Here is a 23,555-nt window from a genome sequence, read left to right as displayed (position 1 = left end):
AAATCCTGCTCTGTTTTCATTCCATAAATATTTTATGATAAATAAATTAATGGAAACACGGGAGTCAAATGAAGTCAACTCCATTAGCCCATGGAAAGCATAATTATAATCAGGTTGATTCCAACACAAGGGCATCTTTCATTTTAACAGAGAAAAGAAATGTTTGACAATTAACAGTTTCCAAATTAGCTTGATGGGAGAAAACCTACAATAGAGCAATCCATTACTTACTAATGAAGTTACATTTCATAAAGGATTCCCTCCAAGGAATTTCCTTGTGAAATAATATTTATGTACAGTTTAGCAGAGGTGAGCATTGATTGCTTATCTCAATTGCAAATTTAGCAAGCTCCCCAGAGGAAAAAGCACACAGATTGTTTGCCTGAATTGTTGTGGGTGTTTTAAAATTCTGATGAAAAGCTATTTAAAAATAGAAACCATGTGGGCTCCTTTATTTTGCTTGAAGGGAATGTTGCTAATTTTTCTATAAAAAGTCAATGAAATTGGTATTTGCATTTTGCCTACAAACTGGCAATGACAAAAATATGAATTAAATTAGTAGGTCTGTTAAACACATTAGTTCAACACTGTTCATCATGGCAAAATCATGGCAAGTGATAATGGCTCCATAGAAGATAATATCTTCAGTATTTGAAGATGTGATAAAACAAGGTGATTCTGCCCCCGTTCTCACGTTGGTAATGAGGCTGATTCAAAATTAATCATTCAAAACTGTTCAATAGGTCTGCTGTATTCTAGACTATATTTTGAATTTCCAAATGCCTTTAAGTAATTTATACTCTTTTGGATATAGAGCTAGTTTCATCTCAAAACCTACCTTTGCCACATGTTGGCTGTTTAAACATAGAAAAGTGACTTAATTTCTCCATAGAAGATGTTGATGTATTTCACCTATAGAGGAGAAATCAGGGATTCTTAGATTCTTAGAGAAAAGTGATTCCTGAAATAATGAAGCTTCTATTAATATATGATAAGTTTGGTATATTTGATGTCCATGATATGATATATTTGATTTCATTAAAACATTTTACAACACATATGTTACTGTCATACAAATAGTCATGTAATAAGAGCCATTCTGATTGGGTGGTCTATCAGTTATAAGACACAATTCCCTTCTGCTTCATAGATACACCATACACTTCTCACTCATCTTCCTCTCCCTCCATTATGATTCCCTTTACCCCATTGCTAGCTAAGACTTCCTCTTCCCTTTGCTCATTTCTCCTTTTCAATTCCCCTAATAGTCAGACTAGATTGAGTTACTTATTAGCAGGATTGTCAGCGGAACGAGGTAAGGAGAGGAGGGAAGACAGGTGTCTTAATGCCTGTAACCATCATCCCCACCTCCCCTGCCCCCAAGTCATCTTCTTTCTCCTCACTTCCACTGACCCTTTACTAATTTCACTTCAGTGACCTATCCTCTCCGTCAACTCCATAGCACATGCCATTTGGTCTGACTTTCTCATTTTATAGTTAAGGAAACTGTGAGTGGGGTATTAAAAGATTGTTTTTGTTTTTTTTACATACTTTTTTTTAATATTGAGTTCCAAATTCTCCCTCTCCACCCAGCCTCTCCCCAACTCACTGAGAATACAATGTTAAATGATTTGCTCTAAGTCTCACAGTCTAATTACAATCTGAAAGCTCGTCTTCTGTCCAACTACTGTGATTAAATGGTCCAGATAGCCCAAACTTAATTTTCCCCCAAAAATAGACCTTATTTTAATCAGTTTTGTATGCAAAGAGTTTTATAATCCTATACTTATAGCTGACTTTCCTTATAACATACATGTGAAAAGAGAGAAATTATTTGATTTATTTACTTATATTGCTGGTGTTGAGCCCTGAAATGAACTGAACTCATTTTTAGAGGAAAAAGGCATCTTTAATTGATATAAAGAGTTGAGAGCCTAAGGCAAGGGTGGGGAACCTGTGGCTTGGAGACCATATGTGGCCTTGTAGGTCCTTGAGTGTGATGCTTTGATAGTTTTACAGAACAATTTTTTTTTTTATTAAGGGTATTTGTTCTGTGAATTTTGGATTCAAAGGGCCATACTTGAGGACCTAGAGGGCCACATGTGGCCTTGAGGCAGCAGGTTCCCCACCCTGGTCTAGAGTATCACCATGTATCTGAATATGTGAGTGTCCACAGAGAAAATGTATTGAAAGGTTTTCCTACATTTAGGAAGAAAGGGCAGGGGTGAGGTGGGGAGGGATGCCTAGAACTATCTAGGGCTTCTCTTTGAGCAACTGTTAGAATGGGCTTTTTACAAAGAAGGGCATATTACATTTGATATTAACAATATTAAAATTAGTGTTCCTATTACCAGCTTCTAGTGTAGTGCCTAGCAGATAGTAAGGAAGGCCTTAATAAATGCCTGTTGATTGGATAATTAGTTAATTAATCTCTGTTTTTTATGGTTTTTAGTCATAAGAGTGTCCAGGAAACTTAACAAAAGTACAATGACTTTACTTCAAAGATAGCTAGGAGAGTACCCATGAAGTTACACTCTTTCACCAAGGGTTTAAACTTTAATTGAAAGCAACAGTTCGTTGTGAACATTAGCAGCGGAAGTAAAATCAGAGTATCTAATCCTTGAGACCAATAGAAGAAAAGAAAGAGAATATCTGGAGAGCTGTCTGAAGACTAAGAAATTTTCCAGGGGCCTTTGCAGGAATGAGTTATTATTTCCATATATTGGACCTCACAGTATTTTTGTTACTCTTTTGTTTTTTTTACTTTTTGGAGGGAGGAAGGTAGGGCAATTGGAGTTAAGTGACTTGCCCAAGGTCACATGGCTAGATTTTTGTGTTAAGTTTCTGAGGCCGGATTTGAACTCAGGACCTCCTGACTCCAGGGCTGGTACTCTATTCACTTTGCCATCTAGCTACCCCTTACTCTTCTTTTCAATTGTCCTTCCTAGTCCCCTCACTTCAGGGTTGTTGTCTAGGTCAAGTGAGATATATAAAATATGTAAAGAACTTTGCAAACCTAAAAAACATTAATAAATGCCAATTATTATTATTAGTCTGTAGTAACTATTCCTCTCCACTATGATGATAAATTCATTTCTGGAGTTTCCTACTACACTTCTTCTGAGTTCAAACAATTTTTATAGAGCAATTCAGGAGTGTACTGGTAATTATTTAACAACTGGGGTCTCTAGGAAAAAAAACATACACAGAATGTATGTTAATTTACATGGGTATGTTAATTTGCATTATTATAACTTTCTTAAGTAAACCATTTTTTTGGTCAAATTCAGGTAGAAAGGGATATCACTAACTTGGGAAACCAAAAGTTAATGTTTTATATGTTATGTTATATTTTTATTTTTAAAATATGCCTCAATTACATTTTAATCCTGTTCCTCCTATTCAGGAGTTTTACAGACCTGTTGCAGAATATGGAGTCTGATACCTCTGGTCTAAACAATAAACAAACAATAAATTATGATCTAATTTGTTTTTATCCTCTTTTTATCTTGCTACTCACAGCCCTGACAGCTAAAATCCCTGTTTTGGGCCATAATAATCAATACCAAATTACAAGAACTGGTAGTTCCCTCTTCCCAAGCTTGGCAGTAAGGCAATAGAATCGATAGAGATTCTCTGATGTTGGAAGCCTGCATTCACTCTGATTCAAGAGACTTGTCCCTTGAAAAGAAATGTAGAATCAGAGAGAGTTTAGATGAATTCATGCAAATATTTCACTGATGAAAGTGTACAATGTTAAATTTTTACATTCTTGATATTCAGTATTTATTTATTTATTTTCATTACCTATTTGTTCCTTCATTCGTCTATAGATCAATTTACTTAACTTATTCATTTATATATTTATTTATATATTCATTTACTCATTTATCTATTTTTTTTTGTTTATTTCTTTTTTTCTATTTTAAAGAATGGGTCTTTCCATCCCACCCACACTGAAAGGATACTAGTAGTAGCATGGAGCCAATCCTACCACTGATAAGCAAATGACTTTTGAACTTCATTTCTAAACTGAACAAGCTCACTCCTCTTTAGGTGGCTCATGGAGGCCACACCCCAATTACCATATTGATGACAAATTTAGTTTGAATGTGCTCAATCTGTATAGCTCATGGAAGCTCAGAACCCAGCCTTTGCCTTCCTAGTAACTTGTATCACAAGCACCACCACCACAAGCACCACCACCACAGTTTCTCACCATGTTTATAAGACTGTCTCAGCATATTGTCATACAATATGGTCACTAATCAAAACAATGTTGAGTTTTTCTAAATAAAGTATCAGAACATACCTCTCTGAACTATATGTGTGTGCATAAATGCATATCTATATATACATATGTGTGTATATGTATATGCACTACACAATAGACTTTGCATACATAGACACATGTATGTACATACATGTACATGTATACAAATACATATAAACATGTGCATATGTATACATACACATATACTTTGTAATTTATTAAATGTTCATGTGTTCTGGTATCCTTTGTATTTATAAGTGAGGTGATATTTGTCTGAAGGTGTATATAGCACTGTACGATGTAATATACTACTGAAAATGAGGAGTTAAGAATTCAAGTTTGACTTTGTCACAAACTAATATGACTTTAGGCAAATCACTTAAACTATTTATATAAATAAAATGGCACAAAAAATAGGAGTGGAACTGTACAAAGGAAGAGCACCAGTGTGGCATATATAGTGTTGTCTGTGAGATGGTGGATAAGTCACTTAACTTTTAATAGCCTTAGTCATCTCATTTGTAAAATAGAGAAAATAAGGCCTGTAGTACTTCTCTTCCAACTGGATAATCCTGAAATAATGTTTGCAAATTACTACATAAATGTCAACTATTATCATGACTGTTTCTAGGGAAGTGGTCCCCATTGTTCTTCTTTCAACTAACCCTATTGAGATCAACAAAAACAATCAATGTTGTGAACACCTTATGTGTTTTAACATATTGATACATTTTTTTAGATTTACTCATTCAAGGCTTATAATAATTGTAATGATAACTTAAAAATATGTAATATAATATATGCAATATATTATAGCATACTGTATATAATATATGACATAATATATCATAATACATTATTATATAAAACATAATGATGACTTATAACTGTAATAACTTTGCACCAAAAAATAAGATGAAAATTTGTATCATCATTAAAACATATAAAATTTTATTCTACCTGTAATTATTAAAATTATAAATTTAAAATTATAAAAACTAATGAAAAATAATTGCAAATATCTTATGTGAGACATTCTAAGAGAATGAAAAGAAGTGATCTAGTAAGACTTCATATGCTTATTATTATATCTATTTTAAATTTGATTATTTTACATCTCTTATTGAATATGAATAACATTTCAATGAAATGTTCCAAATAAATCTTGGAATATGTTTAACATAATAGAATATTTATACAGGAACTAGATTTTGATATTGGACTTTTTAAAATTTGAATAAAAGATTTGCAGTATTTGTCTAAAGACCAGGCACTGTCTTTAATTTAATTAATTAATAGATTTATTAATTAATAATGTCTTTAATTACACATCAAGTTTTCCTCTGGAGGTGGATAGAATTTTTCATCATGACTATTTTGGAATTGTCTTGGGATCATATTGATAAGTGTAGCTAGGTGTTTCATGACTGATGATTGTTACAATACTGCTGTTACTGTATACAGTGTACTGCTTTTATTCACTTCACTTTGCATCAGTTCATATAAGTCTTCCAGTGTTTTATTTTTTTCTAAAATCATCATGCTCAGCAATTTTTATAGCACAATAGAAATCCATCACACTCATGTACCACAACTTATTCAGCCATTTCCAAATTCGTGGACATCCCCTTAATTTCTAATCCTTTGCCACCACAAAAAGAATTGCTTTAAATGTTTTTCATACAAATAGGTCTTTTTTTTCCTTTTTTAGGATTTCCTTAGGATACAGACCTAGTAGTGACATTGCCATATCAGAGTATGCACAGTTTTATAGCCTATTGGACATAGTTCCAAAATGTTATTCAGAATAAATGTACCAGTTCACAACTCCACCAACAATGTATTAGCTTTCCTATTTTTCCACATCCCCTTCAGCATTTGTCATTGTCCTTTACTGTCATATTAACCCATTTAATAGGCATGAAGTGGTAACTCATAGTTGTTTTAATTTTCATTTTTCTAATCAATAGTGAGTTAGAACATTTTTACGTGGTTATTGATAGCTTTGATTTCTTATTCTGAAAACTGTCTGTTCATATCCTTTATGATTTATCGATTGGATAACTCATTTTTTTCTAAATTTGTCCCAGTTCTCTATGTATTTGAAAAATGAGCCCTTTATGAGAGAACATATATATGTATATATATACATATATATATATATATATATATATATATATATATATACATACACACACACACATACAGACACACACATATTTTTCTGGTCTCCTACTTTATTTCTATTTTGGCTTCATTGCTTTTCTTTGTGTGCAAAAACTCTCTTTCTTTTAATTTCATGTAAACAAAATTATCCATTTTACTTACCATGATCATGGGACCATGTTTGGGCATTAACTCTTCCCTTCTCCACAGATCTGATGGGAAAGCTTTTCATGCTGCCTTAACTGATTATTATATAATCCTCTGAGAATAAATCATGCCCCCATTTTGATCTTATCTTGGTATGCAGCATGATATGTTAGTCTATGCCTGTCATTCAGTCATTTTCATTCATGTCTGACTTTTTGTGACCCCATGTAGTCTTTCTTAGCCAAGATACTGGAATGGTTTACCATTTCCTTCTCCAGCTCATTTTACAGATGAGGAAACTGATGTAAACTGGTTTAAGTTACTTGTCCAGGTTCACACAGATGGTAAATGTCTGAGGCCAGATTTGAATTATGGAAAATGAGTCTTCCTGAGTTCAGGCTTGGCACTTTATCTACTGTACCCCCTTACCGCCAATGGTCTATGTTCAGTCTCTGCTAAGCTATTTTTGTCCAAAACTAAGTTCTTTCCCTCAAAGCTTAGATTTTTGGGTCTATCAAACTCTAAACTACTATGTGTATTATGTACTTAATATATTCCACTGATTCATCATTCTCATTTCTTTTTTAATTCCAGATGATTTTGAGGATTATAATTTAGTAATATACTAAAATACTGCAAGGCCACTTTCCTTTAACTTTTTATTTTCATTAATTTCTTTGATAATTCTAAACTTTTGTTATTCCAGATGAATGTTGCTGGCTTTTTTCTAGCTCTTTAAAATGTTTTGTTGGTGGTTTGATTTGTATGGCACGGAATAAGGGAGGATTATCATTTTTATTATATTGTCTTGGCCCACCCATGAGCAATGAATATTTCTCCAATTCTTTAAATCTCTCTTACCCTGTGTAAAAAGTGTTTTGTATTTATTTTCACACAGTCCCTGGGTGTGTCTTGGAAGGTAGACTCCCAAGTATTTTCTATCATCGGCAGTTACATTAAATGGAATTTTTCTTTTATCATTGCCTGATTTTGTTTTGGAGGAGGTGTCATATATAAAACTACTGATAATTTTTGTTGGTTTATTTTTTCTCCTGCAAACTTGCTAAAGTTATTCATTGTTTCAAGTAGTTTTTAGTTGATTCTCTAGAATTCTATAGGCATGCCACCATATCATCTGAAAAAAAAAATAATAGTTTTGTTTCCTCGTTACTTCTTTTTATTATTGTTATTATTTTTGCTTTTTGGAGGGCAATTGGGGTTAAGTGACTTGCTGAAGGTCACACGGCTAGTTTTTGTGTTAAGTGTCTGAGGTCAGATTTGAACTCAGGTCCTCCTGACTCCAGAGCTGGTGCTCTGTTCACTGCACCAACTAGCCACCCCATTTCTTTTTATTCTTTTATTTCTTTTTTTCAGTCTTTGCTATAGACTGAATTTATAATACAATACTGAATAGTAATGATGATAATTGACATCCATGTTTCACTCCTGATCTTATTGGGAAGGTTCCAAATTCATACCTGTTACAAATAGTATCTCTTCTTGTTTCAAGATACATGCTACTTATTATTTAAAGAAAGCTTTCAGAGGCAGGCCGAGAGCCCAACCCTGTGGAGGGCACAGAGGCCGGCCAGGAAGCATGGCCTGATCAACAAGGCTGCAAGTTGTCCCACCAAGCACAAGGGCCATTACCAGGCCTACCAAATAGGGGTTATAAAAATAAACCCACATAAATCCTCGACATTCCTGTATATTTCTAATGAAATCCAACAGCAAGAGATACAAAGAGAAATCCCATTTAAAGTTACTGTAGACATTATAAAATATTTGGGAATCTACCTGCCAAAACAAACCCAGGACCTATATGAACACAACTACAAAACACTTTTCACACAAATAAAGTCAGATCTAACTAATTGGAAAGACATCAATTGCTCATGGCTGGGTCAAGCTAATATAATAGAAATGACAATTTTACCTAAATTAAATTATATATTTAGTGCCATACCAATCAGTTTACCAAAAAACTACTTGATACAGCTAGAAAAATAATAGTAACAAAATTCATTTGGAAGAACAAAAGGTCTAGAATATCAAGGGAATTAATGAAAAGGAATGCTAGGGAAGGTGGACTAGCTATACCAGATTTTAATCTATACTATAAAGCAGCAGTCCTCAAAACTACTTGGTACTGGCTGAGGAATAGAGCAGTGGATCAATGTAATAGATTGGGTACAGGAGACTCAGCAGTCAATGACTATAGTAATCTACTGTTTGATAAATGCAAAGACCCCAGTTTTGGGGATAAGAACACACTATTTGACAAAAACTGCTGGGAAAACTGGAATATAGTATGGCAGAAACTGGGCATAGACCACTATCTAACACCATATATCAAAATCAAGTCTAAATGCATGCATGATCTAGGTATAAAGGCTGATACTTTAAGCAATCTGGGAAAACAAGGAATTGTTTGCCTGTAAGATTTTTGGAGAGGGGAAGACTTTATGACCAAACAAGAATTAGAGAGCATTATAAAATTGCAAAATGGATAATTTTGATTACATTAAATTGAAAAGTTTCTATACAAACAAAGTCAATGTAACCAGGATTAGGAGGGAAGTGGAAAATTGGGAAAGGATTTTTACAACCTATGTCTCTGATAAAGGATTCATTTCTAAAATATACAGAGAATTGAGTCAAATCTGTAAGAATACAAGTCATTCCCCAACTGATAAATGGTCAAAGGATATGAACAGGCAGTTTTCAGAGGAAGAAATTAAAGATAACTATAAGCATATAAAAATGCTCTAAATCACTATTGATTAAAGAAATGCAAATCAAAACAACTCTGAAGTACCACATCTCACCAATCAGATTGGCAAAGATGACAAAAAAGGAAAATGACAAATGCTGGAGAGGATGTGGACAAATTGGAACACTAATGCATTGCTGGTGGAGTTGTGAACTGATGCAACCATTCTGGAGAACAATCTGGAATTATGCCCAAAGGGCTATAAATAATTTCATACCCTTTGACCCAGCAATACCACTTCTAGGGCTGTATCCCAAAGAGATCACAGAAATGGGAGGAAGACCCATATGTACAAAAATATTTATAGCAGCTCTTTTTGTAGTGGCAAAGAATTGGAAATTACGGAGGTGCCCATCAATTGGGGAATGGCTGAACAAGTTGTGGTATATGTGTATAATGGAATACTATTGTGGTATAAGATATGAGGAACAGATGGACTTCATATCTACCTGGAGAGGCTTATACAAACTGATACTGAGTGAGAAAAGTAGAACCAGAAGAAATTTGTACACAATTACAGACACAACGTATGTGTGACAACCAACTTTGATAGATTGGACTCTTCTCAGTAATTCAGGGTTATAAGTAAACCCCAAAAGTCTCATGATGGAGGGAAATGTCTACATCCAGAGAAAGAACTGAGTTTGAATCCAGATTGAAGCAAACTACCTACTCAGTTTCTTTTTCTTGTTTGTTTGTATTTCCTCTTTCCCATTGTTTATTCTATCTGATAAAATCCCTCTTTATGACCTGACTAATGACAATGTGAAAGTATTTGCAGATTCTATACTTGGTTGTATGCCACCATGGGGGGAGGCAGGAGGAGAAGGGAGAGAAAATTTGAAACTCAAGGAATTGTGGAACTGAATCTTGTAAACTAAAATTAAACAAATTAATAAAGACAAAAAAAAAGTTTGAGTTATGCCCCTAGAGACTATATGCCAATAATATTTTTAATAGGAAAGAGTGTTGTATTTTGTCAGAGGCTTTTCTGCATTTATTGATATAATCATGATTTTTGTTGTTTTTGTGATTGATATGGTCAGTTATGCTAATAGTGTTTTTCTAATATTGAACCAGCTTTGCATTCTTCCTGGTCATGGTATAGGATCTTCATGATATTTTGCTGCAATATCCTTGCTAGTATTTTATTCAAATTTTTACCTAAATATTCCTTAGGGACATTGGTCTATAGTTTTCTTTTTTGTGTTTTATCTCCGTCTAATTTAGGTGTAAAAACTGTATTTGTTTCATAGAAGAATAGTGTAGAATACCTTTTTAACCCATTTTTTCTTAAATGATGTAGTATTAAGATTAATTATTTCTTAAATGTTTGACAGAATTCATTTTACATCTATCTGGTCCTGTGATTTATTTTCTTAGGAAGCTAATTTGTGACTTGTTCAGTTTCTTTTTTTATTTTATTTTATTTTTTGGAAAGCAACGGAGGTTATGACTTGCCCAAGGTCACAAGGCTACTGTTTTTGAGTGTTAAGTGTCTGAGACCGCATGTCAACTCAGGTTCTCCTGACTCCAGGGCAGGTGCTCTATTCACTGCACCACCTGGCCACTTCTCAGTTTCTTTTCTTTTAGAGGGATAACCTCTTAAATATTCTTTTTTCCTCTTTTGCTAATCTAGACAGTTTATATTTTTTGCAAATATTAATCCATTTGACTTAAATTTTCATTTTACTGGCATATAATTAGAAAAATAACTCACAATAACTGCTTTTATTTCATTTCCATTAGTGGTGAATTCCTCCTTTTTATATTTTACTCTGGTGGGTTTTTTCTTCTTCCTTTTTTTGGAAATCAAATTAAAAACATTTAATTCTTTTTAAATAAAACTCACTGCTAATTTTATTATTTTAATTTTTGAAAGTTAAATTTTATTATCACTTAAATTTTTTTTTCAGAATTTCCATTGTGGTGTTTAATTGGGCAGTTTAAATTTGTTTTTGTTATTTTACTTTTTTTAGTTTTATGCTGTTTTTTTTTATTTATTTTCTCCCCCCCCTTTTACTGATGTAACATTTCCCTCTACTAAATTTACTCTCATTTTTTCCCTAATAAGTTTCCCCCTAATTACAATTTTGATTATGTCTCACAGATTTTGGCATGTTGTCTCATGGTTGTCATTGTCTTAATGGCAATTATTGATTCTGTCTATGATTTGTTCTTTGGCCCACTCATTCACCAGTATTACATTATTTAATTTCCAAGTGATTTTTTTAAAAGCAATTGGGGTTAAGTAACTTGTTCAAGGTTACATGGCCAGTTATTTCTGAGTGTGGTGCGAAGTATCTGAGCCCAGATTCGATCCCCAGGTCATCCCAACACTGGGTCCAGTGCTCTTACTTGCTGAGCCACCTGGCCGCCCCTCAAATGATTTTTAATATGTGCTTTCCTCATCCTTTTTTCAATTTAATATTTATTGCATTATGCTCTGAAAATGGTGAATTTAATATTACTACTTTTCTGGACTTGTTTGTGAGGTTTTTATAACTTAATACATGGTCAGTTTTGGTATAGATGACATCTACAACTGAGAAAAAGGTGTGGTCCTTTCTCTTCCCATTTAATTTTCTGCTGAGATATATCATATCCAACTTTTCTAAAAAAATTAAAATCCAACTTCTTTCTTATTTGTTTTATACTTAGAATTATTTATCTCTTTGAGGGAAAACATGTGGTGGCATTTTTATTTCCTCCTGTAACTCATTTAATTTTTCTTTAAGAATTTTAATGCTATGGTATTTGGTGCATGTATGTTTAGTATTCATTTTACTTCGTTGTCTATGTGTAATAAGAATGTAAATTTGGAAGATCTTCCCTGCCCCTAGGCTAAAATGCACCTGGAGCCTGGGGTGGGAGGCTTGTTTTTCAGTAGATACTTCTTGATTGGCTAGTGAGTCAATAAGGTTGTTACATTCTCTGAGCCAGGAAAAGGCTATATAAGCCCTGATGTGTAGCTTTGTTTTGGGACTCACTTTGAGAAGTGTTCTGTGGTTTGATCTGAATTCTGGGAAGCCGTTGTTGAGAGTCCCCCGGCTTTGAAAAACCCAGAATGTGGAAACCCAGATGTTGACTGGGTATGGATGTAATGGTTGGACAATTTGGAAATCTGTCTACTTGATGTTTCTGTCTTGATAATTATGCCTGTATACTTTGAGTTTCAGGGTGCTGACCTTTTCTCCTGAACAAGGTAAACGATATATGTCTGATTAAAGTAAGCTTGTTAACCCATTTTGAGTTGCTTTCCTTTAACAAAGCAGATCCAAGAACCTGTGGTAGCTGCAAACCCTGAGGACGGTTGGGGTGCTTGCTGCTACACTATGGTACCTTTCAGCAATGTTTAGTTTCCCTTCTTGTCTCTCTTAATTACATATTTTTTGCTTTTGTTTTATCTGGGGATCATAATTTCTACCCTTGCCTTTTTTATATTTCAGCTGAAGTGTAATAAATTCTGCCCTAGTGCCTTACTTTAACTGTGTGTGTTTCTATGTTTCAAGTGTGTATTTTTTAAGCAACATATTGCTGGATTCTGGTTTTCTAATATTATGCTGTCTGTTTTTGTTTTATAGGTGAATTCATTCCATTCACATTCACAGCTGTGATGATTTACTATACATTTCTCTCCATTCTATTTTTTCTGTTTTCCCTTCTCTCTTTCTTTTTACACTGTACTCCCTCTAAAGTCTTTCACTTCTGACTACTGCCTCCCTTAATCTATCCTTCCATTTATCTCTCCATCCATCCATCCATCCATCCATCCATCCATCCATCCATCCATCCATCCATTTATCTATCTATCTATCTATCTATCTATCTATCTATCTATCTATCTATCTATCTATCTATCTATCTATCTATCTATCTATCTATATATCTATCTATCTACATGTGCATGTATACACACATATTTATATTCTTCTCTCTTTGAACAAATTAAGATGAGTGAGGTTCAAGTATTGCCCACTTCATCCTTCCATTTCCCCCTGCACTGCAAAAACTCTTCCTGGAATGACTCTTTTATGTAAGATAGTTGTTCTCATCCTTCATCTTCCATCTCCTTTCTCTCACTCCATCCTTTTTTTCATTCATCCATTAAAAAATCTCAACACAACATAATTGACTCATTTCTGTGCCCTCTGTCTATGAACAATCCTCCTAACTGCTATAATAATGATATAGTTCTTAGAGGTTTCTTGCATCCTCTTCCTATATAAGAAGGAAATCAGTTTAGCCTTATTGAGTCCCTTATGATTTCTCTTTCATATTTACCTTTTCATGGTTCTGAAGTGTCATATATTTGAAAGTCAAATTTTTCTATTCAGTTCTGGTCTTTTCATCAGGAATGCTTGAAAGTCCTCTATTTCTTTAAATATTCATTTTCCCCCTCTTCCCACAATGGATTTTACTCAGTTTTGCTAGGTAGGTTATTCTTGGTTGTAATCCTAGCTCTTTCGCCATTCTGAATATTATATTGCAAGTACTCCACTCCTTTAAAGTGAAAGTTGTTAAATATTATGTGATTCTTACAGTGGCATCACACCATTTGGATGCTTATTTATGCTTGTTTGAAGCATTTTCTCTTTGACATGGGAACTTTAGTATAATTTGGCTTTCATATTATTGGGAATTTTAATTTGGATTACTTCCAGGAAGTTATTGGTAGATTATTTCCATTTCTATTATACCCTATGGCTATATGATATTGGGGCAATTTTACTTGATAATTTCTAGAAATATGGCATCTATGCTCTTTTTTATCATGGCTTTCAGACAGTCCAATAATTTTTAAATTTTCTTTCCTTGATCTATTTTCTATGTCAGTTATTTGTTTTTGTTTTTGCTTTTTCTCCCTCTGAGATATTTCACATTTTCTGCTTTTTTCCCATTCTTTTTACTTTGTTTTATTATTTCATAATGTCTCATGGAGTCATTAGCTTCTAGTTGCCCCATTCTGATTTTTAAAGGATTATTTTCTTTAGTGAGCTTTTGTACCTCTTTTTCCTATGTGGCTCATTCTGCTTTTAAAGGGGTTCTTTTCTTTAGTGTAGTTTTATATTTTTTTTATCCATTTGACCAATCTATTTATTTTAAACATTATTTTCTTCACTGTTTTTTTTACTCTTTTACCAAATTGTTAATTGGTTTTTCATTATTTGTTTTATATTACTCTCATTTCTTTTCCCAATTTTTCTTTTTCTCCTTTATTTGATTAAAAAAAAAATATTTTAGCTCTTCCAGGGATTTTTGTTCAGTTTATCCTGAATTAACATTCTTCTTTGAGGCTTCACCTATAACTATTTTGACTTTATTGTCTTCTTCTAGGTTTTTGTCTTGGTCTTCCCTGTCATAATAGTAGAATTTTATGGTGAGGTTCTTTTCTTCTTGTTGTTGTTTACTCATTTTTCTAGATCATTTCTTGACTTTGAATTTTACATTGATATTGGGCTCTTTTCCTGGGCTGCGTGTGTGTGTGCCTGTGTCTGTGTGTTCCTTTTTGTAATTTTTGCATTACTGTTTTCAAAGCTAGTTCTGGGGATTTCGAAGTTTTAACAGGCATGGTAACTTTACACTTGCAAACACAGGTGATGCTGATGCTCAGGGTTCTTGCATAGTTTTAAGCACTTATCTCCAACTTGGAACTGTGATGCAGAAGTTGGTAGAGGTCATGGAGCTTCTAAACAGTGCCTTGATCTGTACTCAGTGCTAGTATAGGGATCCATTATATTCTCTTTCTGAACAGTTGCCCAATCTCCTTACCCTTTTTAATTTTAGAGCTTCTGAAGCTACTCCTGCTGCTGTTCCATATTCCTCCAAGGTTCAACACTGCTGGTGCTGCCACATGGACTCTGGGTCAGACCACACTTCAGTGTCATATACTTCTCCTTATGGCTTGTCTGAGGCTGAAAAGATGTCTAATCTTGTGTTTTTATTGACCCTGCTGCTCCAGAATTTTATTTGAGGAATTATTTTCAAGTTGTTCAGAGTAGAATGCTGGGAGGGCATGGATGCACCTTCTACTCCACTATCTTTCCTCTGACTCTGTAAGTACCACAATTGTGTTTTTAATCACTTTGAAAAAAAGAAACAAAGGCATTTAACAACTTGGACAGGTAATTTAACAGTGTATGTGGAAGAATGTGCTTTATAGAATATAAATAAATGTATGAACATATATATTTTACCATCTTAGGAAAATCAGTTTAAACTTTAATGTTAAACTCTTGTGACTATTTGGAAACAATTTGATGATTGTTGTGGAACTGAACAACCATACACTCAGTCAGAATTGGTCAAAATTGGATTTGATTGCTACAGGAACATCAAAATTATCTTGCACATGATCATGACAGTTTCAAATATCTGCAAAAAAACTTATCTATAATGCTTCTAATACCCATATGCTTGTGTTTATTTTCACAGTGGGAAATATAATATGCACACATATATGTATATAATTGCCCAATTATTTTCTGCTTAAGCCCCCCATTAAGGAATTTCTAGAGAAAATGTCTGGGACCATCATCCCCCAGTGGGTTACACACCACTAACTGGAAACTACCATTGCAAAGCATTTCAGAATGGGAAAATCTCTGCTACTGAAGCATTATAATATTATTATAGTATGGCATTATGGTCTTATTATGGTAGTACTTATTACAAATACATAGCCAATTATATTTCCTCTGGAAGTCTCCTGTTATTTTTCACTCTCTGAGAGGTATTTTTTATTGTTTTACCATCCATAAAATTACTCTGTCTTCTGGATTAAAGATGTAGCTTTTCTTTTAAGCATCCATTGAGTCCCTCCTATCTACCAGATAACTCCTATATACCATAGTTAGTGTGATATGTGCTACAGACACAAAGATTTCTGGGCCTAGTAAGATATTAGATAAAACGAATATTGTCTACCCTTTAAACACATGTTTAAAGAAGGGGATAATAAATTATTTCATTTATTTTTAGCATTTGTTATTCTTATTTTCTCCTCTCTATTGTTCCCCCACAAAAAATAAGACAACAACAACACCCACCTTGATAAAATAAATTGATTCAGGGCGCTTTCTTTTGTTTCATTGGGAAGTGTATCTTGAAAGAAGAAAAATGCTACCTGTCAGCTTCTCAGTTTTGAGAACAGCTAACATGAAACATACTTAGACATGAGCACAATATATTATCTTTATGAAATGACCTATGCAAAGTCTAGTTCACTTGACCATTGTCTTTTTAGACATGACTAATATTTAAATTTTTAAAATCATTTTTAAATCATAAGATGAGCATCTGAGGCTGACTCAAAACACTTAAAACACAAACTAACTTGCAAAACAACATTTACTGAAGCTTAGGCTTAGCTTTGTGTGTGGATAAAACAAATATCTGCTCTTGTTTTCTAGTTTTAGGAGTAATGAAAAGGCCCAGATAGCCCTAAAGTCTTCTGGACCTGCCTGAAATTCCAATATCAGGGCCTTAATCTTTTAATCTAAGGCTCAGATAGTTATCAAAATGCAAACCATTCTGGAGGGCAGTACTATTAACAATTATGGACTGCTCTTAATGAAAAAGGCATTGTGTTATTGTGGTATAAATATGACTTTTGGAGTAAAAGGACCAGGACTGAAATACAAGCCATTATGTGACCTTGGGCAAATTGCCTCACTTTTCTGGGTTTCAATTCCTTATTCTGTAAAATTGAGGTGGTAATGGTGGAAGGGGAAGTGTTTGTATGTGTGTGTATATGTGTGTGTGTGTGTGTGTGTGTGTGGAGAGAGCCTTTGGGTTTGGTGGTTCTAAACTGGTCATTCCATCTCAAAATGCATAATTCCAAGCGTCAGAAAGGTGATTTTAAGGAGTGTCAGGTAAAGATGACAATTAGGATGCTGTGTTCCTGTAGTTTCTTAGTGAAGATGGGGGCAATGTGGGTGTATTGGAGAAGCCACTACCAAAGAGAAAAAGTGAAAGAAAGTGGAGGCTAGGTACAAGGAAGACAAACTTGCCAACTTCACAGTTTTGCCGAGGGCTTGCTCTGGTTGAAACACTGACTGAAATGGTAACACTTTGAAATCCACAGATAGCTAAGGAGTGCCAAATGCACTATAACTGCAAGTCTAACATCTGAGCATATTCGCCCCCAGGCATCATCACATCTCTACCTTCACTGTACTATAGTGATTTGACTAGGAGGCAGAAGGGAAATGAGGAGACACAGGAAATGGTCTCACTAAATTAAACTGAATTGTCATCTGAGCTTAGCCTAAGCTATAGCATCATGTTTCAGATTGTCATGGCAACTCATATTTGAGAGAAAGCAAGAATCAAAACAGATACTTTTCTTGGGTTTGATTAACTGTGAAAAATCCTAGAGAGGGAAAAGGTGGATTCTGATGTAGATTTTAGAGCCCGATTCATTTTAATTGTCTACTTTATGAAATGATTAAGAGTGTAAAAAGGTGCAGTCTAATGCCCCCCTCGCCCCAATTATTCCCACCTTCTACCCTATACATACCTCTCTGGAAATGTTTTTTAAAAAGAAATCTTGTGTTTATAGGGTGGCTTAGTTCATTATCTGTCCTTTGATTAATCCCCATACTGGTTTCAATCCTGCCACCCAGTTGGCAGGTTTCCAGTCTAAATTCCTCATCACTGGATGTCACTGGGTCACTTTAAAAAAAATGTAAGTAGACAGATTGATGAGAAAAGCAATGACTGGGCAGGTCCCCTCTTTTCTTAGGATGTTATAAAGCAGATTTTTCTACCACATGTATAACAAATGGATTCTGAAAAGCTCATAGGAGACAGTTGATATGTTTGTATTTCTTTGCTCCTAGGATTCTTGTCTGTTCATCAAATACCATCTCCTCCAGGAAGCCTACTGTGAGTACCTGGATTGAAGGATCATAGATTTAAACCTGAAAGAGACCTCAGAGGCCACAGAGGCCAATCCCACTCCCATCTCCCTTTTACAGATGAAGAAAATGAAGCCTAGGAAGTTTAAGTGACTTAAGTGTCACATGGTGAGTGTCTGAGGTGGATACAAACCAGGTCTTGCTAATACAAAGCCCTCTACACTATGCTTCCTTCCACTTTCCACCCTTCCACAGACTAAATAATACATTGTTTCCTAACTCAATAATGTGCATATTTAACATAGTGTCTTGTAGCCGTTAATGACTGGTGTTATCACTCTACTGGACTCTAAACCCTTTGAAGGCAGGCTGTCCTCTTTTATCTAATTACCCTTCAGCAACTAGAACAGTGCTCTGAAAACAGTAGATTCCCAATAAAATTTACATACATACACATAGACATGTATACGTGTGTGTGTGTGTGTGTGTGTGTGTGTGTGTGTGTGTGTAGTATGGTGATGTTGAAACAAAGAAAGACATAGGGATGTCCTAAGAGAGCAATTATGCCAAAAACACTAGTTAATTCTCAGTCAATCTGCAACTCTTCAGGATCCAGAATCTGAAAGCAGATTCATTATGACAACTTGCACTGACGTGTTATTTTATACTTTTTCAAAGCAAATTCACATCCATTATCTTATCTGATTCTCACAATACACCCGTGTCATGTTATAGATTGGCCACATATCACCATGCTCATTTATAGATGATGAAATTTGCCTGTGCTCACAATCTTACCTGGTGACTCAGCCAGGATTAGTTTCCTCAACTTCTAACTCCTAATCCCAGGATGTGTCTACCATGCACTCATAGCACCAGGAAAACCCATCCTGATATAAATTGTATTTATATAAAAAGCCTGACTGGTAAATTGAGCATCGCCCCCTCCCTTAACTCACAGAGATAGGATTTTCCATCATAGAAGGTGAAAATTTTGCAAATAGCATCATGTCTACATACCTCAAACTTTCTCTCACTTTATCCCATCCTATAGAAATCTGGTGTCCCCCAAACATTATTTTATATAGCCTGATCTTCAATTATCAATTAATCGATTAAAATACTCATCAAGTACCTACTGTGTGTAAGACAATATGATCAGCTTAGAGAGAAATATAAGACATGATCCCTGGTCTCTTTGTAAATATTCTTACAGTCATTTCACTTTGCTTATAGTCAGGTAGTGGAGATAAAGCACCCATCTTCACATAATTTAGAATAAAAGACACCATATAAATACCAAATGATTTGGTACTGACAATAAGTTTTATAAAGGTTCAGAGAAGGGAGAAATCATGTCTGGCTTGAGAGATTCACAACAGAAGTGAGATATGAATTTGTTCTCAGATATTGAGAAGGGCTTTGATAGGCAGCAGGGGAAAAAAGGACTCAGAGTATGTGTATGTTGAGGGGGTGGTGGATAGTATGGGCAAGAAATTGCAGAGTGTATTTGAGATCAGGGCGAATTTTGCTATTTGAAGAAGTTAGAAGTTTATGGTAGTCCCTAATTTTGATCAGATGCACCCTTCTACTTTACCACCTCTGTTCCTAGTCTGTGAGTTTTTTGCTTCTCTCATCTTATCTTTCCACTGAATAGAATGGACCAGTAAGAATCCCCAAGTTTATAAGCACCCATTCCATAGAACTCCATAAAGAACTTTAAAAATTATCTGTTCTGGGGGCAGAGCTAAGATGGCAGCCTATAAGCAGGAAAACTCCCTGAGCTCCCCCCCCATAACCACCTCAAATATCTATAAATTATGACTCTGAATAAACTTTAGAGCTACAGAACCCACAAAGTGACAGAAACAAATATCCTGCTGAAGGCAGCCTGGAAGGCCAGCAGGAAGGGTCCATTGCAGCTTGCTGGGAGCCAAGACCAGCCCCATGTGAGCCCACAGTTTTAGACTCAGGGCAGCCCCAACCAGCCAGGCCTGGAGGAAGTTTGGGAGAGTGGATCACCAGCTACTGTGGCAGTTTCCAGAATTATCAACCCATAAACACCAAAGGCAAACTAAAAGGGCAGTGTGGAATTTGGGAACAGGGGGACCAAGAGTATGGTCTGGCCTCTGACCCCAGAGGAAGAAGAGGTTGAGGCATGGCAGCTATGTAACCACCACTGCCATGTGGCTGCTTCAGAGCTCCTGGCCTCCAGATTGTAGGGGGACCAAGCAACAAGTCTGAGAGGTAATCACTCTTGCTTTAACCTGCTTGGATCTGGATTGATGGCTTAGGTGGAGGTCTTGAGGTGTGTGATCAGGTGCCAGAGCCTCTGGGGGCTTGAAAGAGGGTACCCGACTAATGGCTCTTGCAGCTGCAAAAACTCCAGAAATTTGAGATAAAGCTCTCCTCTCCAGGAGCAGAGTTCTATTGTGGCAAAGAGCTCAAAAGTCAAGTAATTTAGTGGCAACATGAACAAGCAAGGGAACCAAAGCAAGCATAGAAATACAACTTTGGATTCCTTTTTGGTGACAAAAAGGATCAAAGCAGACAACAGCAGGAAGACAATGAAGTCAGAACTCCTGCACCAAAAACTTCCAAGAAAAATGTGAACTGATTACAGGGCATAGAGGAGCTTAAGAAGGATTTTGGAAACCAAATAAGAGAAGTGGAGGAAAAAATTGAGAAGAAAAATGAGAATGATGCAAGAAAATCAGGAAAAGAGAGTCAACAACCTGACTGAAGAAAATAACACCTTAAAAAACAGACTAACTCAAATGGCAAAAGAGTCCCAAAAATTCAGTGAGGAGAAGAATGGCCAAATTTGCCAGATGGAAAAAGAATCTCAAAAGCTCACTGAAGAGAATAATTCCTTCAGAATTAAATTGGAGCAAATGGAAGCTAATGACTTTATGAGAAATCAAGATACTATTAAACAGATCCAAACAAAAATTATCTGTTCCCACTTTCCTCAACACTATGCTCCTTTGCTTCCAATCCTTATTTTGGTGATATATGACAAGAGCATTAGAGTTGTAATGTTCTGAAAGAAGAGGCAATACCTTACTTTAACTAAAACCTGATGGAAGTGGAAACCCATTGTACAGGTGGTCCTAACCTTCAAATTACCTTCAGGAATGTGTATTTTGCACAATATCCCCATGCCTATGACACCAATTTGGTGTCATCCAAATGCAGGTAAATGTAGGACAGTCTCACCCCATACTGTTGTAGCTCTATTGGCAAATAACTGCCATGGGAACCATAAATCATCATCATCATCATCAATGCTAATAATAATACACATTGCCTTTTGTATATTTCCCCTGAGAATTTTTTCCCCTTTCTGGGTCCTTGTTTCAAAAGGAGGCTTCCTTATTTAAATAATCATTTCAAATATAGTGAAGCAGGAGTTCAGTATTCAAGACTTCAGGACATCACACAGGAAATTTGGATTACTAGACTATTTTATTGCAAAAGAATTTTTAAAACATGATCAGAAGTATGATGTAGTGGATAGAGAACTATCCTCAGACTCAGGAAAACCTGGGTTCAGTTTTCGACCTTGATACACCCTAGCTGTTTTACACAGGCTAAGTTGTTAAACTGCTCATTGATCTAGGCCAGAGGTCTCAAATTGTGACCAGGTCAAGGAACTCAGGTGGCTCATGTCACTCCTGAGTATAGCCAAAACCATTAAAATGTAATGGGAAAATATTTAACAAAATAAAAAAAGTACAATAAAAAAGATAATTATATTTTAAAAGTGCCAATGTATAGCCCATAGGAATCCTTATGTATAATTTACAGGCCCCTGTTTCAATTTCACTTTGATGCCACAGCTCTAGGCAATTCTCTAAAAACTAGAAGTTGCAGAGAAATTGGTGATATGCATTGGTAAGGAATCATCCAAGAGTACACTATAACAATTAAATCACATGTCTAGTCCCTATCTCTCTAAAATTTATATTCAGCAGTTTCTCTCATGATCTACATTCTCTCTTTCTCTTCCTCCCTTCCCTTTTTGAGAAATCAATTTTTCTAGGCCGAGTTCTGTAGTCAGGAACAATTACAAGCCTCCTCTGAATAAAAAGACTTTCTTACCTCTTCGGTTCCATCAGGAGTCTTAGAATTGCTTCCTTTAAAATCTATAGAGTGATATTGCCTGCACTTTTTTCTTTCTCTCCCTTTCATGTTGATTGATCCCTGAGGTGATGTTTCATTCTTTTCATTTCCTTCTTCAGAATGCAGCCCTGCCCCCCCTCCCCATGAAGCCATGTTTACATCTCAGTGTGAGAAGCTACTTTCAAACCATGTGACAAGCTTCACTAGCAGGCTTGCAAAAGCTCTGGTGCTCACATATTGTGACTTCTTCCAAATACCATGGGGACACTCCCTTGTGTGCTCAGAGAGCGTAAGATTTGTCATTATGACTGATAAATTTCAGAAGTCAGTATGGTATGATGGTTGTACTTGATTTAATAAAAACAAATATGTGAAGGGTAGCTTTCTAAGTTTTATTATGCTGACCCAACTCTTTCCATACCACTAGTTTTACAGTACACACAGCTTCCAGTGAAATGCTGCCTATGCAACAAGAAACTGTTGGAAATCTCTGTAAATATAACACTCCAATAATTACCTCATGTACAGTACACACGTCATCATATTCATTTGCCATTTTCATGGTGGCTTGTCCTTTCTACATTTTATTATTCATTTATGATCGCTATTATGGGCCTTTCAGATTCTATCTGGCTCTCCTGAGGAATATTTATGGCTATTATAGGGCTCTTATGAGAAGACCCAACGATAGTTATTGCAGAAACCCTGTGAAATGCTACATTAGTGCAGATATGTGCTGGTAGTAAAATGTCTCAAGTTGTTTCAGAGTCTCTCTTGATGAAGATTAAAAGGCATGCTGCTCCTAGTGAGGTCTCCTTCCTTCCCAAGAGAGATGAGTAATTTTTGACAAGGAGGTTAGTGCCCATATATCATACTAGATCTGCAGATGAGGGCTTTTAGAAAGGTTTCCAGAAGGAAAGTGGGGAAAGCTTCAGAATATATTTGCAAACAGACTTTCAAATTCAGTTTGTTACTCCTTATAGGATGTGCCTAACTTGGAGATGTAGGCAGGATTTCAAAGGAGAGAAACATTTTGTTACACATTGGAAAGGGACTATCTCTATCTACAATGGCCCACTAAAGATGCGTATGAGCTCTCAGCAAACAGATGGGTCCTCTTTAACACAGCGTTCTCTGGCAACCTTTCCTTTCCCTGTTAATGGTCTCAGTCATGAATTTGTAAGCTATTGTGATTTCTCAGTGGGTCTTT

Source organism: Petaurus breviceps, unplaced genomic scaffold (genome assembly GCF_028583685.1).
Source record: "Petaurus breviceps papuanus isolate PSGF00001 unplaced genomic scaffold, PetGlider_PUasm1.0 90769, whole genome shotgun sequence".
Lineage (NCBI taxonomy): Eukaryota > Metazoa > Chordata > Mammalia > Diprotodontia > Petauridae > Petaurus > Petaurus breviceps.
The sequence above is the reverse complement of the archived record's forward strand: the minus strand, read 5'-3'. Positions refer to the sequence as shown.